Below are 18,988 nucleotides of genomic sequence, written 5' to 3'. Positions count from 1 at the left end.
TGGAATTTGTGAATATATGGACAATCTGTGATGCTTCCCTGTGTCTGGTGACAATTAATGACATGAACTTCTTAAGGCAGAAACTTATCCTATTGAGAAGCATCTAATAGAAGAGCTTCTCCTTTCTATCTTCAGCAGCTACAAACTAAATAGCTTCAAGCACCTGAAAAAATTCATCTCGTAGGGAAGTTTTAGTGAAGTAGAAACCTAGTGAAGCTGTTGATCTCTATTTGAGTCCTCAGACTTCCTTATCATGTGAGCTACCTCCTCCTCATGATATTGTTTTGCGAATGCTATCTTTCTCAACATTCAATCCGGCTACTATTCGTACAAAAGTTGAACAGAGTTCGTACAACTACACACTGGGTCACCAAGCGTGGTTTTGTTCTTCATTGCATTTCTGTCTACCACCAGAATAGGTATCAATCTGTGGGATCTTTTCAGTCTCATCAAAGATCTTTTCCATAGAAAAAAGAAGGAATATTGTCCCTTTAAGGGGAGATTCATGGTTTTAAGGAAAGTTGTGTTGGAAATTAGGTGACTACAGCTCCCTGAGAGATTGCACAAAGGTGTGGCCTTGTTAGGTCATTCATATTATCTAAACTTAAACCAAGCTGAGGAGTTTAATCCTAAACCAAGTTGCGGAGTTTAATCCTTCTAAGGTCTCTTCTATTGTCCATGCAATAAACACACTGTTAGATAACAATGCAGTTCACTTATAATCAAGGTATACATTTTTGACCCTCTATTAATGATAAGAGAGAATATAGCTGTTTCAAGTACAATGTCTCTAGGTCTGAATAAAGAAAACATAATAAAATTTACTGAAGAACTACTATACACCACTGACTCAAACTGCTTCTCAGAAAGAACATTCAAAGTCTGTATGATTGCTTCTCCTCTTTTTTTTTTCTTTTATTAGTTTTTCAAATAAACCGAAGAATGAAAAAGATTATGCATTATTCTCCTTTTGGGAAAATAAATAATTAATGTTTTCTTTCTCTTCATTTATTGTTATACGGATGTTGAGGAGTAGATATACTTTGGTTTTTGGATGTTCCTTTTTATGTTGAGGAGACTATGAGAAGCGGGGCTCCTCACAGAATCAAAGAATAATTTAGGTTTGACTATAAGTCATCTATTCCAACCTGCTGCTCAAAGCAGATCTAGTCATATTAGGTTGCTTAGCACGATGTGCAGTTGAGTTTTGAATATCTCCAACAGCCTCTCCGGGAAGCCTGTTTCAGTGTTTGACCAGCCTCTTGGTGATTTTTATTTTCCTTATGCCAGATTAGAAATTCTCATCTTCTGACTTGTGTCTGTTGCTTTTCATCCTTCCTCTCTGCACCTCTAAGAACAGTCTGAGTTCTCTACACCCACTGAATATGCAGCTGTGGACAGCAATAATCTCCCCCCAGCCTTCCCTTCTTCAGGCTGGTCAAACCTAAGTCTTCTAGCCTCTCCTCACAAGCCGTGTGATCCAGGTCCAGACCACCTTGATGGACTGGAGAAGAGAAGATTGAGAGGGGATCTCATCAACGTGTACAAGTATCTGAAGGGGGAGTGTCAAGAGGATGAGGCCAGCCTCTTCTCCGTGGTGCCCAGCAACAGGACAAGAGGCAATGGGCAGAAACTGAACCACAGGAAGTTCCATCTGAACCTGAGGAAAAACTTCTTCACTGTGAGGGTGACAGAGCATTGGAACAGGTTGCCCAGAGAGGTGGTGGAGTCTCCTTCGCTGGAGATATTCAAAAGCCGTCTGGATGTGATCCTGGGCAATATGCTCTAGGTGACCCTGCTTGAACAGGGAGGTTGGACTAGATGATCTCCAGAGGTCCCTTCCAACCTAAACGATTCTGTGTGTGATTCTGTGTGACTGCTGCTGGACTCACTCCTGTGCATCAATGTCCGTCTTGTGCTGAGGAGCTCAAAACTGGATGCAGCACTCCAGATGTTGCCTTATAAGTGGTCAATAGATGGGAAGGATCATTTCCCTTGACTTGCTCACTACATTCTTGCTTATACAGCCCAGAATGCTGTTGGCCTTCATTGCCAAAAGGGCACATTGCTGAATTCTGTTAAACTTTTTATCTACTAGGACTCCCAAGTCCTTTTCTGCAAAGCTGTTTTCCAGCTGGTCAGCCCCCAGCCTGTACTAGTGTATGCAGTCATTCCATCCCTGCATGACTTTACATTTGCTTTTGTTCAGCCTCATGAGGTTCCTGTCAGCCCGGTTTTCCAACTTGTCTAGCTCCCTCTGAACAGCAGCCCTGCCCTGCAGCAACCGAACAATTCGGTATTGCCTGCAATCTCTTGCTGAGAATACACTGTATCCAGGTTATTAATAAAGACACTGAACAGTATTGTTCCCTGTATCGATCCCTGAAGGACACCCCTAGTAGCTGACTACCAGCTGGACTTTATACTACTTTGTACAATCCTTTGAGCCCAATGGTTCAGTCAACTTTCCACCAATCTTTTTGTCCACTTCTGTAGTCGCTTCCTAGGCCCATCTATTTGGAAAAATATTTTGCTCTGGGAAGGGAGAGTCTCTGTGTTGGTCGTTCAAAGACCTTACATACAAGCACAGTTTTTATAACATTAGAATTTATGCAAAGTGCTCTTTATTAAATAAAAATCAGCAGATGAAGCGTTTTTCGTTTGCATAGTTAAGAACATCTTTGATGCAAAAGGCTCATTTTAATCTAGAGATGGTTTAACACTTAATGAAAATCCACAAAATGAAGTGGATAAATTTAAAAACTAAATGGGGAAAGTTTATTTTATTTATAAAATAAATGTTGTAATGTTTTTCGCACATCTCTTGTAATAATATGTACCATCTCCCATGATGAAGGGTATCTGAGATCTTTGGATGGAAAGCACTCAGTAATAGCAAAGATTTGTGCTATTACTGTGATGAAAAAAATTGTATTTTTGTATATTATTCTGATAGACAGAATAATAGAGAGATAAAAATAAATAACTGGAGCCCTGAAAGGTTGCCTCTACTCTCATAAATTGATTTTTTCTTTTTTTTATGTGGCAGGTGCACTTAAAGAAACAAGAGAGCATGAGCTACTTTCCCATCCATTTAGCTGTGAATGAATCTCATGACAAATAAGTGCCCTAGGGACACTTAGGAGTTAGCCATCAGAGCTCACCCTGTGACTTCCCTGATTACTTTACTTCTGTTACTGCATAGCAGAATTATAATGCTAGAGTAAGTGAATAATTAACATAGAAAATTTTTTACTCCCCACACATATGGAAAGACGGTATAATATAACTCTGAGGGGTCGCTCGCTTGTGGCAATGTCCTTGGACTTCAGGCCTCTTCTTACAATAGAAGTAACCTCACTATTAGTCAGTAAAGTTAATGACATGAGTAAAATCCAGCCTACATAGAAGTGCTTGCAGCATTGGTGCCTTACTCTGTGGTATTTGCAAGGAAGCAAATGGCTGAGAAATGTACAGGTCATCTGATATCTAGCTAGTTCAAGGCTAAGCAGTGCTGTTATTTGAGTACATTTTGATCACTGTCACATGCACAGAAAAATATGTTTTTATTGTATGCATGCTTATCATAACCTAAACAAGCAGCGTCATCCATTAATCAGCAAAATAGAGAAAGCCAGAATGAACCAGTTCAGCTGTCCTTGTCTGGTATCCATCTCCTGCATATAGTAATACCTGCTGCTTCAGAGAAAGGCAAAAGTAATCTTACAGAACAGTTACGCCATACTTTGGCCCAGGAAATGTTTTGTCTTTGTGACCACTATATAGCTGGATTATGCCCTGAAATATGGGAGGACTAAATTCCTGTAAAGCTAAATTGGATCTTAAAAATGTGGATTTGAATACTGAGTCTCTATGTTGTCTACACATTCATCAAAGCTGTTTCTGGGTCCTATAACATAGCCTGACATTGTAACTTGCTGATAATGAAAAATATATAGGGAGAAGAAGGAGAGGAAGAATATATTCACACCAGTTAGCTTTTAACTAAGCAACAGAGCTGTATCGATTGACAGGCTTGTTTCCATGGCCTCCTCATATTGTTAACCTCCATTAATGTCCATCCGCACATGGATTCCTTCAGAGTGGGCTTCAGAGTGGGGCAGTACCCCAGGGCTGTGGCTCTTTCCAAGGTGGAGATATCCTTTCTTTCTCTGCCATTTTTGCAGGGAGTATCGAAACACTGACCTGCTCCTTGAAGCTGTTTGAACTTCCCACAGGTAGCAATGGCTTCTGCTGTGCAATATCTTCTCCCAGTTCTCCAGGTGCATGTAAGAACCAGGATTGTAGCCTGTATTTTGTTGGTATCCAGGAAGGACCTTTGGAGGATGAAGAGTAAGGGTGAGCCAGGTGAAGGGTAATTGCTGAGAAGTTGCCTCCAGCAGTGATACCACACTGTAATTTGTTGACTTGACTGCTTATATTGTAACTCTGTTTTACAAGTCTTTCAGTAACAATCTGATGTTGATACAGCTGAACCATCTCATACTACTTTCATTGACGTTTTAATATCTAAAAAATACTTTGGATCAATGTATTTAACAGGATGTCTCAGTAATGTCTTGTACAGTAATAAATGATTAAGTGAACCTAGAGCTAAAAATGGATTTTTTGAAGTGTTTTAATCTTTTCACCTTTCCATTGCTGGATTTGCGCAGTTGCAGTTAGAAGAGCCAGTGGTCACTGAGAATCATAGCGCATACAGACCTACATTATAATGGTAGTTGGGCCCAGATTTACTCAACTTGTGTTGGTTTAGTATGGTTAATTACTGCACAGAATAATTTCCTGCTAGACTCCTATTGAGAATCCTGGCTGCATTGCACACCTGCCTTAACCTTTTGAAAATGACTGCAAAAAACGTGAGGTAATGGGCTTGTGGGCCCACAGTATTTTGATTCATTTTAAGAGTGAGATGTAAAGGGATTGCTGAAAATGAGCTAAGTGCAGAAACAAAACCACACTTGGCTTTGGCAGGGCCATCATTTAACGGCCCTTATCTATATGACCGCGTAATTGTTGGTGCTAATCTCAGGTTCTGTCTTCAGTAAAAGAGAACTGTCAGTATTTTTCTGGAGAAAGTAGCCCTTAAAGCATTTATCCATTGCTAAAGGTGAAACTGTTAGGAGTTCATTAATGGTGTGCTCATAGCTGCTACATAAGATTGATGAAATGTGAAAACCCTAGCTGTAACTCCTATGAGAATTGGAGGCAGAAAAGGGACCACAAACAGTTGTTTCAAAGGATCTGTGATTCTTGACAAAGAGATTTCCCATTTACCATCACATTCTTTTTCACGTTTATAAAAATGTGAGTAGATTTGCATCCTCGTTGTCCATTCAGGCAAATTTGCCCCTTGTAGAGAAGGTAAAACACTACTTGGGCACTTGGGACAGCATTAATTCACTGGGGAAGTGCAACTCACCAGCTAAATCAGAACCCTCCACTTAAGCCCTATCTTTCTGGACAGCCTTCTGTTTGGTTTTAACCTATCCCAACCTGACTATACTAAAATTTGCAAAGTAAATGCGGTGCACGCTCATCTTGTTTTCTATTTCTGGATGTAGGGGTAGGGTTTCAGAGTAGGGGTAGAAAAGTCCAGGGAGCATGGAAATGCACTTATTTCTTTGTGTGTCTGCTTTTAGAGCATATGGTGGCCTCTACTCCTTCTTCTGCCAGCTCCAGAGCCTTTCACTTTTATCATCTTTCCCACTGCTGCTGCCCCTTTGGACTAGATTGTCTAATCAGCTTCCTCACTTTCTGTCATAAGCATCGTCAATAGATAGCATTACTGGCACCAAAATCGCCAAGTTTATCCATGTAAGTAGGAGGAAAGTACTCTCACCTTTTGCCCTGCGTAGAAGCCGAGCTTACCCTAAGGTCCAAAGGCACCACACAAAATTAGAGCTGTGGAAGCGTTCAGTGGCTACGACGCCTCTGGGTTTGATGCCCCAATATGTTCGGTCATTGAGCTCCAACCTCCATTTCCTCCTCTGCGCAACACTGCAGGGGCCGTGTACTCTCAAACCTCTGTAAGTTAGTTTGCATAGCATCGTCCGTGAGCGTGACTGTGAACTGCAGCATGTACACTTTTCAAATTGAATCTAACCACATTCGATTGAAGCAAAGACATCCTGAAAGAAAGAAATGTTTATTTTCAAGATGCATGCAAAAGTTCTGCTCGGTAGAGCATTTTATGAGTCACAGAGAGAGAGATGTTTTTTCTCATTGCCTCATTTCCTAACTTCCCAAGTTCTTTGCTTTCTTCTTGTTTCTCAGATTTTCTTCTCTGAATTGCCATCATATTCTTCATCATCATCAGTGTAGGAATCCAGTAATGCTGATGGATTTTTTTGCACAAGCACAAATTTTCATTTCTCCCTTCACATAGCCTATGTTGTGTTTAGTTTTGTGAATAGAGCAAGTGCAAAGAAACAGCAGTAAAAAATCTTAAAAGTTGCTTTTGCTATATAATTGGGGACCTTGCTAACATTACTGTTGCCTGTCATATCGGAAAGAGTAGTCTTGGGCAAAGGCTTATTAAGAAAGTTGCTCCAGTACCTGATGTTTTTTTCTGTTCAAATCACCTTGAATGCTGTTATTGTATTTGCTCCTACAAATAGGAATCCAGAGCTGTAGGACTGCTTTCAAATATAACACTCCTGCACAGTGTTTACTAGAAACTTCCTGCTGGTGAAATGTGGTAAAGAATTAATACCATTTGCCCAAAGCCAACTAAGGGATTTGATGACAGAGCTAAGTTCAGAAATCTGTAGCTGTTAACTTGGAGGACTGTGCTCAAACCACACCTGCTTCTTAAGTTATGATAATTTTTTTTCTTTTTTTTTTCTTCCAATTTTACCTTTGAGTAATTGTCAGGAATCTCACTATGCAGTCTGAAGACAACAGAGACTATGTGCTGCGATTAAAACTTAGGGAGTTTTTAATGAGAGCTCCAAGGCTGATTCATAGTTCAAAGTTATGCAACAGTTTCTTTTTCTTTTTATTTCTTTTTTTTAATCGAAAGCACATCATTCATTTTTATCTCAGATAAAAATATGATAATAGCCAATTCAGTGAGCAGGAAGAGGGGTCTTAGGAGCTCCTTACTGATAGAATTTAAATAAAAAATTTTAGAGTCCTAAGATTTTATTTCATTTCAGAAATGTAATAAATCTTATAAAAGGCCTTGCACAATTTCTCCTTGAAGAAACTGTGCCATGGTAATGATGCCATGCCCTTGCCAGCCAATTTCTCAATTTGTTCAGGTTATTCCAATAGTATCTACATTTCACGGGAGGGTTTTAGCATTCAAATCTTCCTTGAGATTTGTCATGCCCTGTTGTCATCATGTTTTCTCCTATGTCACCTTCAAGAACTGATAGGGCATGAGAATCTGCAGGAATAAACAGGACTTGAAATCCCCAGTGAAAGAAGCTGTGCCTCAGCCCTGCGAGGCGCTGAGCTCCTTCGCTCTCACTGCCGTCATTAGCACTCCAGGAGACTCAGCATTTTGGAGAAGATGCTCAGTGCTCAGTAGAATTAGGGTGTAATTGCCAATTTCAAGGCTATGTTATATGACTGTGTCACAGGCCAGGAGATGGAAAAGAAGTGGCTAGACTCAGAAAATCATACTTAAACATCACTGGTTGCTTTTATAGGAATAATTGTGCCTTTGGTGAGCAACTTTTTCATTTTTAAAAACTCCTATGTTGTCATATTGTGCTGAAGTTTACTGGAAAAAAAGCACAGCTGTGCTGTCCAAAACATGCATTCTTGCCGACATGTTTGATACCTGGAAAAGGACAGGAGTGCTAGGTAATTAAAATGGTTATGTTTAATCTGTTTAAAAGGACAACTTATTAATTTTTCCATATGATTGAAATCTTTCATGAAATGAAAGAATTGACTTCTATAGCATAGTGAAAACTGGGAGGTTTTGCTTAGGTTAGAACTAATGCAGTAAATTTAGGTGACAGAGACAAGTCTGGGACAGGTATGAGAATCACAGGCTAAAGAGGCAGTAATTGGGAATTATGATGGAGTGTAATGTATTTGTTAACAAGGGCTAAGTAGTTTGGGGTCTATTTTTATAGTTAGAGACAGATGCATTCAGGACAGTTAGTATTTGCTGATTAAACAGCCAGATCAGACCATGGACTGACAAGATGACTGTAGAAACCCTAGAATATATCAGTTTTTTTCAAACTGTAAAGAACTTTACTTTGCAGCCTGAATACTCAGTGTCTGGTGGGGGTAGGGGGGGGCACGAATAAGGTTGAAGATAGGCTATAAAAGTGAAGTGGATCATTATATGTATTTTTCCAGGATACTTTCAAAATACTTCATACTTGAGAGCAACATGAGATTTCTGGCCAAATCAAAATGTGCAGAGATAAAGCTATGTAGGATTTTCTCATTCCATCAAATAATCTTACATTTTGTTTATAATATGTTTATAACATATTTATAAACATGTATATATATAAATATTATATTTATAATCTTATCCTAATAAACTTATCCCGCTTATAAGATACCAATAGTATAAAGCATGATGGGTTTTTTTTTGCTAATTGCACATTTCTCACTTGTATTAGTGTAAGGAATAGGCTCACTTTGTTTATATTTCCTTATTTAACGCATGACAAATCTCCCCCTCATCTCTCACTGAACTAGAATTGAAACAATTGTTAAAATATATAGTGTTTTAGACACCTAATAAGTGATATCTTCAATATCAATCCTTATTAGAGCTATGCTGTTGCCCACACATAGCATTGACCTCAGTCTCTAATCATAACTCTCACTGACATCATTCTCAGTGTCACCGCATATTTGAACATAACCTTAAACTACTTATGCATGGAGAGTGCAGGTGCATTTTTATGATGAATACCAGAGTCTATCAGGAAATAACTACACGGACTTCTATGAAATAGCGACAAGGGTAACTACAGGCAGGGAAAGGTCCTGAGTAGAGCCCTGCAAAATTTTCCCGTTCTTAGTGTGCAAAGCTTATTTTCCTGCTGCTCCCCATAAACTGTGGTCAGTGCAGAGTTGCCATTATGGAAAAAGACCCACAGGCAATAGCTGCCCTCTCCCACCTAGCCCCTATCCCAGAAATAGAAGCTATTTTCATTACAATTAGTCCATGGCAGTGACAAACATTGCAAGTGCAAGTAGTTATCTTAAGATTTTCAAAATGCCTGCAACTTTCTGAGCACACGTTTCGTCACTAAGGCTAGTTTGTACTGTTAATTGCTGCGAGAGTCCTAGGGCTGGCCTGCGATCACTGAGCCCCAGACAGTTTTCCATCTTTTCCAGGTAGCTGGATGCAGGGCTGCTCAGTCCTGAGGTGTGCCAGCGGTCCCTGTGAAGTGCGGTGTCACAACTCGAACTTTCTGCTGCAGGAGTGCTCGAGAGCCCAGCCTAGCCTGTGCCTGAGCGGGCACCCCGGCACGAACACAGAGGGTGGAGCGGAGGCTGAGTTTGAATCATTCTTGTTTATCGATGCAGGCACCGTACAAGATGGTGCTTAAAAGTGGCTTACGGTCAGAATCAGCAAATGCAATTTGCACAGCCCCAGTGCTTGATTGCTTGTCACAAATTCCCCTTCCTCCGGTGGGCATTCGTTGCTCAATTTGTTCAAAGAGACAGAGCGATGTCTTTGCCAGCTAGGAGGTGTTGCACATCCTAACATTAGCATATTTCTATTAAAACATATGTTATTTTGTTCAATTATGACATGTTTCTTCATTCTCATAGCCTGAAGTGATATTTGAGATATCACCCCAATACTCCATAATTATAAAGATGCATCCTATACATTGCACTGAAAAACTGTAACACTTGAATAGCATACAGACTACTCAAGCATTCTATTCTTTCAGTACAGTATAGAGAATAATTATGGTTTCTCATATTCTCTGAGTAATTAATTTGAAGAATTTAATTATATTTTTCATATTAATTATTAATGCATTATTCACCAGGCATAGTCAGTTCATAATTCATGGATGTATTAGTCAAGTAATTTAGTTGATGAATTTCATATTTTTGAATACGTTACTCAATTTTTTTTTAATTATTCACCCAGCTCTAGGAGTATCTGTTGACTTTTGAATATTAGCTATTGTATGGTAACTTCTTCTGCAGAATTTTTTGAACACCTAATACTAAAACCAAAAGCTAGGGGAATGCTGCCCAGCCCTGAAAAGTATATTTAATTAAATCTACTTTATATATAAGTGGCAGTTTCCTGATTAACAAGTTCAGACTTGGGATCTTTATGCCTGTTTAACAATAAAATTTATTTTACTTACATTTTGGTCTCATAAACTTAGCTACTATTTGCTACATTTTCCCTTCATTAAAATTGACAGAGGAACCTATGATGAAATCCTATCCTCGCATTTATCTTTCAGCAATGCTAAAACTACACCCATGATGATGCACCCATTCATTAGTCTATGAAGTTTATATCTTGTATCTCATCAGTTTCATGCTCATATAATTCTGCTTATATCAGGAAACTTCTAACTGAATCCAGAGTAAGTGAAAAGTAAGTTTTCTTCATAGCGTGTGAGTATTTCAGCAGGATACTTCAGCTTAAACTAAACTATAATCATATAAGTAGCCTAGACAATTTTCAGGGAAAATAATCCCAACATACTGGGAACAACACCTTTGAATACATATCAGGCAATAATTCTGTTATGGCAAATGGATAAGACACAGGAAGAAGTAACAGATCCTTCTGTTTCTAGATTCAATTAGTGTATCACATAACCGGCAAGGCAGTAACACTAATGGAAAAGCACCGGGAGAATGCATACATGCATGTGTATGCCTGGTTTTGGACAGAGAGTGTCTTGTATGTGAGCATATTTTAAAAGTCAATATGGAAAATAGTAGAGATCAAGTGGAAAGCTCTAAATGAATGGTGTGTTTGATACACAATTTTTCTGCATACTTTAGTATCATAAACGAAATGATTGCTTTTTTTTTAAAATCACATCACATCTTTCTGTCTAATTAAAGTTTACCCTGTATTCTGAAAAAAAAATTGCAATAACATTAATTACATTCAAATAATGTTTGCAAAGGTTTTAATGGTAACCACGGCACTGTACCCACTGATATATGGAATACAATGCATAGTTTGAGATTTTATTCCCTGTATGGACCTCAGAGAGGTTTCTTTTTAACAACCGCAAAACTGATAAAGCCGTTTTTTAAAAGAACCCTATATTTATAATACATTGGTTCCAAGTTCTCTGCATATTAATGTTATCACACTTACCATTTGTGTATTGCTGTTTTATACCACCTCAGTGTCTATGGTAAATCCAAAACACGGGGGGGTATGCCAAACCTTTCATGATCACCAAATCCATAATTATGATACAATATTCTAAAAGAAAATTCTCCAACTAAAGGTTGCTGCTTTCACTGCAGAAGGTTTTTGTGCTTCGGGTTGTTACCTCACTAGCAGGCTGTCCATGTGGTGCCAAATCCTGTAAACTAACTATAACTAGGTATAAAATTCATAGGGAAAAAATGTAATTTATCACAAGTGCACAGCTGGTGTCGCCTTCTAAGTGGTTGTTTCCTAATCTCATACCAACCTGTTCATAGCCCTACTATGTTATTGAGCTATAAAATCAATAACAAATAGCATGCATGATCCCCTGAGAGATTAACTGTTTATTCCATCTGTGAAGAAGAAATGAAGGTTAAAGCAATGGAGCTGCTTTAAGAAAGGTATGTGTATGTTTATGGATGTGTGTGCACGTGAAGTAAAAGAAAGTAGGCCTCTTTTGGATTAATTAATCGTAACTGCAGTAACAACATAGGGTGTTCTGTTTGTTTTTAATTACGGTTTTTTAAGCAGCTGATTTTCAAGCTCACATTCCCATGCGTTTTGATTTCTGTGTGCTCCCAAAAGTGCTGGATATGTGATTTGTATTTGTTCTTTTCCCTAAATGTTTTATTATTCCTTTGCTCTTGTATTAAATTGCAGCTAATATCTCAGGGAATAGCACCTGGGGCAGACCAAGCATAAACGCCAAAAGCTGTAACAGTAAAAAATACAGTGGTCCAACTTGTCACGCCCTTTCTTCCTGGCTCACAGCTGTAAAAATTGTGAATGTTTTAATGTGTGCATGTGCAGTGGGAAGGAAGTGAGAGATTACAGTGCTGGTGAGGGAAGACAACGGTGAGAAATGAATGGCATGAGAGAAAGCTGGGAACAGATCAGCTCCGGGTACACAGAGAGCCACAGGGAAATGACTAAGGGACCTGGCTTGGTATCAGCGAAGAGGGGCAGGTGGTGTGTGGCGCGCTAGTTGACGAGAAAGGAGTTGGGGAGGAGTGGAACTGCCACAAGATTTCACAGTATTCCTAGCGATTCATAGCGCTGGCAGCTTCTAAGTACTTATTTTTGAGCAAAATACAGGTCTTAGCCTTAGATGTGGCAGAACCAAACTGAAAGCAGTGATTCCAAAGGGAAAAAAAATCCTCCTCCTGAGCCAAATTTGTTGCTGTTTGATGTGCAAAGGTTTCAGATAAGATCTTAACACAAAGTTCCTGTCTATCTATCTCCTGCACAGCAGTTAGAAAGATGCTATTACCATTTTAATGGAATTAAGCATTCTTCCTGCGATTCTCGGATTTTTTCAGCCATCCACGTTACAGTGCTTAGCCCACTATACTAGTTGGTCTGCCTCCTTTGTCTCTGAGTTGGTTGCGATTCTTCGTTTTGCCTTGTATGTGGTTTGTAAAGCACTTTACAATGAAAGACACTTGCAATGATTTTACTCTAGCCTAATTCCATCAACTGCAGAAGTGCTGTTCCTAGTTTTGCTGAAAAAAAGAGATCGGAATTTGACCTCAGAACACCCCTGTGAGAAGAGTATTATTTATACTTATTTTGTAGGAGGATAAATTGAAACCCCAAGAAGTTAAGTGAAGTGACTTGCCTGAAGGCATAAAGCTTTTCGGTGCCATAGCAAAGACTAGAATGCATGAATCCAGACTCCAGTGTCCTTGTTCTAAATGACAGATGCGCTCTGTGAAATCAGGATTGTGCTCAGACGGAAAAATCTACTACCATCCATGGACTTATAAAAGCCATTTAAGCCAGGGAAGAGCCAGGCCTCTGCCTGCTTTTCAGGAGCAGATGAAAATTCTGAACAGCTCTGTCATTTTTTCCTGTGAGTGTGACAGCTGCTTAAGGAATAGGGAAAATCCTCTTTGAAAAAACCTGAGTTCTGCAGGTTTGGAGACTGTCCAGTAATAGAAAGCGAGTTCTTACCCTCTTACCTAACTACAGAATATCACACTGTGGAGAGTGCAGTTAAAGAAACAAACTTGAATAAAACTACCATAAAAAAAAAAATGCCAAGCTTAGTTTCATAATTTTCATTTTTTTCTATTTGTAATTTGATGCTTTAATCGTTAGGGTTGATTATAATATTGTAATTGCTTGTGCATCAATCTGAGAAACTCAGTGAGAATTCCTTCACTGGGGCTGTGAAGGATTACAGGACAAAGGAGATAGACCAGGCTCCTAACACTGGCACTAAATGGGTACTAAACTGCTTAAAAGTCAACACATTTGCTGATGGGCAGTAAGAGAGAAGATAAAAAGGAACTTCTCCTCTACTCCCTTGCTATTTTTAGTACCTCTATGGCTGTCTGTATACTTTTTTTGTAGTCTACTCTATCACTTATGGAGCTAACTCAGCTCAGCTCCAGCCTTGGTGACATTATCTCAGGCTATCATACGGATACACTATCCTCAAAATTGTGAATGATGGGCAGCAGAGACAGAGCAATGGGTATAGTGCTGTGTCTGAGTTTCATACTGATTATTCCCTTTACAGATGTAACGTCAGAAGTTTGATGCACTTTAAAGATTATGCTGGATTTTGTGAACTGTTTTGCAGTAAGAAATTTCACACAGCAGATACAGCGGAGCTGACAAAGAATTTATTTGATGTTCTTTTAAAGCCCGTGGAAAACCTGCTCTCAGACTGTAATTTCCTGGAATTTATTATTCACAGTTATTCACTCTATTTTGTTTTGGCAAATCTTTTTAACTCTGTTTTGATCAAGCACAGTCTTCCATGAATAATCATTGTTTCAGGTTGAAGCTGAAGTGATAAGTCAGGAGAGAGATATGGCACTATCATGTTTGTGACTGGAAATGGAAGAAACCACTTCTAGTGCAGCATTTGCAAAATGTGGATATAAAATTTGGCATCTGTAAATATTCATGTACATAAAGCCGAAACTACGCTCTAGGCTTGATCCAAAGCCACTAGAGGTAACAGAAGAAAGAATGAATATTCATGTCAGTAAATTAAATTCCTAGATGGTTCACTGAAAGCAGATGTAAAGAGGAGGCATGTATTAATGAAAGAAGTAAGTAATAAGTAAGTAATCCAGTAAGTATTTACTGAAAATATGTCCTGTTTATTACATTCTAATATGGTCTTTTGCATAGGTGTTAATGAAGTGACACACATGCACACAAATGTGCCTAATTACAGTCTCCCTTTTAGCACTTTTTTTCTGCTGCTTAACAGAGAGAAACTAGGAAAAAACTAGAAACTGAAAATCTGTGGAACTGGTTCAGCAGAAGGTAAGCGCTCCTTATTCTGTCTATAACAGGAAATTGAAATAGTTATAGAGTTTTATTTGATTTACTATACTTTTCCACAAAGCGCTAAACATAATACGTGCGGGAGCTCTGTGGACTTACGATACTTTCTTTTTCTCTTTGGACATGCACTAAATCTGCACATGTAAAATTACCTTTGTTTCAATCCCTAGATTGACTGGTATTTTTTTGATTATTTTTAATTCTTTTTTTTCTCTGTCAGAAAGGCAGAAAAATGTTTTTAAGAGACAAGTAAGGTTGAATGAGTCTGAAGAGGCAAATGCACTCCTAGAATGCAAAAGTGGTCAAGCCAGGCAAAAAGCTGGATTTGAAAGGAATAGTAATTGGAAGCTTACACTGATGGTGTTTGAATTATATTTGTCTGATGGCATATAGTCAACTGAAAGCACCACTGCTGTGGATAGCCTTTAATTGTAAATTTTCCAAGCCCCACCTCTAAGTCAAACTCTATCCATTCATGAGAATATGAGGTGTTAATATGGAAACACAATATAACTCATTAGACCATAGGTCTTCATACTTTACAAAAATCTTTCATCCTCATGGTTAAATAGGTAACAGAATTAGTGCTTACAGTTATTTGTCCTCATAATTAGGACAACATCAAGCTGAATGGTGCAGTGTACATTTTTGTATTTGCCTGTCTGTGGGACCAGCTAAATATCGCCATGTACAGTCAGGAAAACACATTTGTAACATAGAATAACCTGTCATTCTATAGCCCAAATACAAAGGGCTGCATTGTCAGCTGGTATGAATGTTCCTCCTCCACTTAAAAAGAATTATGCTGGCTTCGACTCAGCTCTCATTTCTTTATAGAGACAGCTTAGAGCATGAGGATAATCAGCGGAGGAAAGTAACAGAACACCAATCCAAACCCTTGGCTTTCTTAAACCAAGAGTAGTTAAAAGTACACATGGATGTGCATGGAGGGTTTGCCTGATGTTATAAAAGAGGAGATTGAGCACCAAATGCATCAATAAATATTAACACAGAAATGAACAATTTCCTGCTGTAGAGAAAGGAAAGACCCATGGATGAGGGCAAAAAGACCTCACAAATATATTTTGGAAAATACCTCTTCTGCAAACAGAGGCATGGGATAGTTTGTACTCGGCACAGATTATTTGGAGCTTCTAACTCAGACTCTGAAGGTCTAAGCTCTGCACCTCAGCCAGTCTGTTTCAGCTTTCAAACATGAAGAATAATGTCCAAATGGTGCTACAAGATTAGATGGTTCGAATTAAACAGGGACAGTGACTCTGCAAGTATGGAAGGGGCTTTCCATCGTTTGCACTCCAGCCATAGGGCTCTTGAGGTGTTTAGTGAAGAAAGCAGAATGGTCTCCCTGTCACTACCTCCAACCTCAGTGCTCTAAACCAGGTGACAGCACTTTTTCAGTGTACTTTGGTAGCTTCTCTTCAAACAGGTGTTTTGCTGTGGGCAAATCTGAAGGTCACTGTTGTGACGTTTTGCACAAGGGCATGTGCTAGGATGTTACAGGAATAAACGCTGCAATAGAGAACAAGGAAAGCAGTTCTTTAGTAAGAATCATGATTAAAAAGAAATATCTTGGATAAACATGGAAAACTGTATCAATCCCTATTGATACAATACAGTACAACTGTATCAATCCCTATTGATACAATAGTGTAAAATGAAGTATTGGTTCTCCTGAACTCAGTGGAGATTGAGGTGAGATTAGGATTAGGAAATCCTAATCTTCATTTTAGTTCAAAACTTCCTTTCATCTCAAATTGGGACAAAAAGATGTGTTTTCTCATAGAATGACATTTCCAAATAATTTCACTTCAGAAATATCTAAGTAGCCCCATGAATTAGTAAAGCGTATTTTTTGACTTGTTTTGACTTTTCTATTATTAGATACAGGGTTTTTGTTGGATAAGATAAATGTTCATAAAATCATAAATCAAAGCAGTCACTGAAATAAGGTACTTCGATCTTATCAAAATGAGGTATTGCAAGTTTTGTGCCAAAAATTCTTGTTTATCTATGTACTCTAGAAAACGTTTCATTTAGTTGTATCGGCTTTTTCCAATGGAAAATTGTTCTATCTGAGAAATAGTCAATCAACTTTAGTCACAAGGCAAAAACAAACAAACAAACAAACAAACAAACAAACAAAGTGGGGCAGAAGGGAAGGAGCAGCAAAATAAAAATCACCCTAAGCCAAAGACAGTGGTTGTACTAGTTTTTCAGAGGATCTGTGAGATATATAAGGGCAAACTGTTATATCACTGAAGCTGGTGGGAATTCTGTCAATTATTTTAATCGGGCTACTGTTCTACCTTGTATCTTATGCAAATGCCCAGGGAACATAGCCATTTCTTGATAATATAACTAGTATAATTCAGTCCCTCCTCTCCTCTCCCCTCCCCTCCCCTCCCCTCCTCTCCACTCCTCTCCCCTCCTTTCCTCTCCTCTCCCCTCCTTTCCTCTCCTTTCCCCTCCTTTCCCCTCCTTTCCCTTCCTCTCCTTTCCCCTCCTTTCCCCTCCTTTCCCCTCCTTTCCTTTCCTTTCCTTTCCTTTCCTTTCCTTTCCTTTCCTTTCCTTTCCTTTCCTTTCCTTTCCTTTCCTTTCCTTTCCTTTCCTTTCCTTTCCTTTCCTTTCCTTTCCTTTCCTTTCCTTTCCTTTCCTTTCCTTTCCTTTCCTTTCCTTTCCTTTCCTTTCCTTTCCTTTCCTTTCCTTTCCTTTCCTTTCCTTTCCTTTCCTTTCCTTTCTTTTTGTCAGCTGAGGAAGCAGTATGCCAAAGTGCAGCAGCTGACATTGTGGATATTGGAGTCCAAATGTATAACGAGGCTCCTATATTTGGGTTTGAACCCCATTATGACAAGCTATAAACAATGTCTGATGGGCACTGCCTCTTTATGGGTGCTTTGCATGCTCGGTGGGTGGATCAGAACAAGATGCTGATTTCATTTGGATTTCTGCCTTTATGTTCACAGGACTGCAGTTTTGGCATTCTTTGCCTGTGCTGCAAAGTTCATTTCTGTTTCAGCATCTGTTCATGGACAGGAGTCTGCCTCTGCTTGTTTTGTGGTACATTACTGCTATTTCACCACTTCATTTAGCTTATTTGTTTGCTGCTCCTGCCTGCTTTCTGCAACAGCCATGCTCTTTCTTCTCATATCTGCTGTGCCAAGCCCATGTCTACCTGTAGCCGGGCCTGTGCCTCAAGCATTTGAAAGGTTTGTCCTTGCAAGGAACAGTCTTCGTTTTGGTTCTAAATTAATCTCCTTCTCGTACACACCTGGTGTGATAATCCTACATTTCCTCCTGTAATGTATTCAAATTACAAATGCAGAACCAGGAAACAAAGGTAAGAGAAAAGGTTACATACACTAAAATATAATATTTTAAGATTTCATGAGGTTTTTTTTTTTTTTTCTTATCTACTTTTGGAGAGGGTGGGAGGGAAAGTTTCTTGTTCCCAATTTAATGTCCTGTCATTTGACAACAGGACAGGTTGAGAGGCTAGTTCAGTACTGTTAGAGCTTTTCATAAGGATTTAGTTGCATACAATAAATCCTACTGATAATAAGTAAATCTTTGCACAGATAGTTTAAAATATGAGCACACAATGTCTGTCCTTCTGTGTCACCATCCCCCTTTTTTCTTCTTTTGGATTTTTTTTGACTTGTTCATTTTGTGCTTAGAAATTTTCTCCTACCACTTTCAGATCAGTGTCACAGAATTAAGCAGCTTTGTGTAAACTGCCCAAAGACAACTTTTAAGTCTTTCCAGAATATCATTTCCAGTGTTTTGTTGCTAGAGAGGCTCTTTGCTATTGAAATGTACTATGGTGTTTAACAGGCTCTTAAGCTTTCTTCCAAACCAAAGGCCAAAGACTTCATCCAGTATCAGACTGTTTCAAGTGCACCTGCAGCTCCAACTGCATCTACGGTTATCTCCAAGAGATGATAGAAATGCACCAAGAATGAATATCTCTTTCAACAGCCCCTGCTCACAATGGAAACTATCTGAGATAACAAATCAGGGTCAGAGATCTCACTGTAAACCAAAAAAATAGCCTTTGGGGTTGAATGTTTCTTAGTCATTCAAAGGATGTTGAGATAAATTCCTCAGTTATCTTCTGGCCCTATTAGAGCTAAGAAAATGCTGAATGTTACGGTCACAGCTGTACCAGCAAAATGAACTGTGCCAAGGCTTGTTTTCTCATTCTGAGGCCATCTGGCAGTCTGGACCTCTTCATATTTCTGAATGCTCATGTCTTTAAGGCAGACTAGTTACAGCTAAGCT

Source organism: Struthio camelus, chromosome 2 (genome assembly GCF_040807025.1).
Source record: "Struthio camelus isolate bStrCam1 chromosome 2, bStrCam1.hap1, whole genome shotgun sequence".
Taxonomy (NCBI): Eukaryota; Metazoa; Chordata; class Aves; order Struthioniformes; family Struthionidae; genus Struthio; species Struthio camelus.
The sequence above is the reverse complement of the archived record's forward strand: the minus strand, read 5'-3'. Positions refer to the sequence as shown.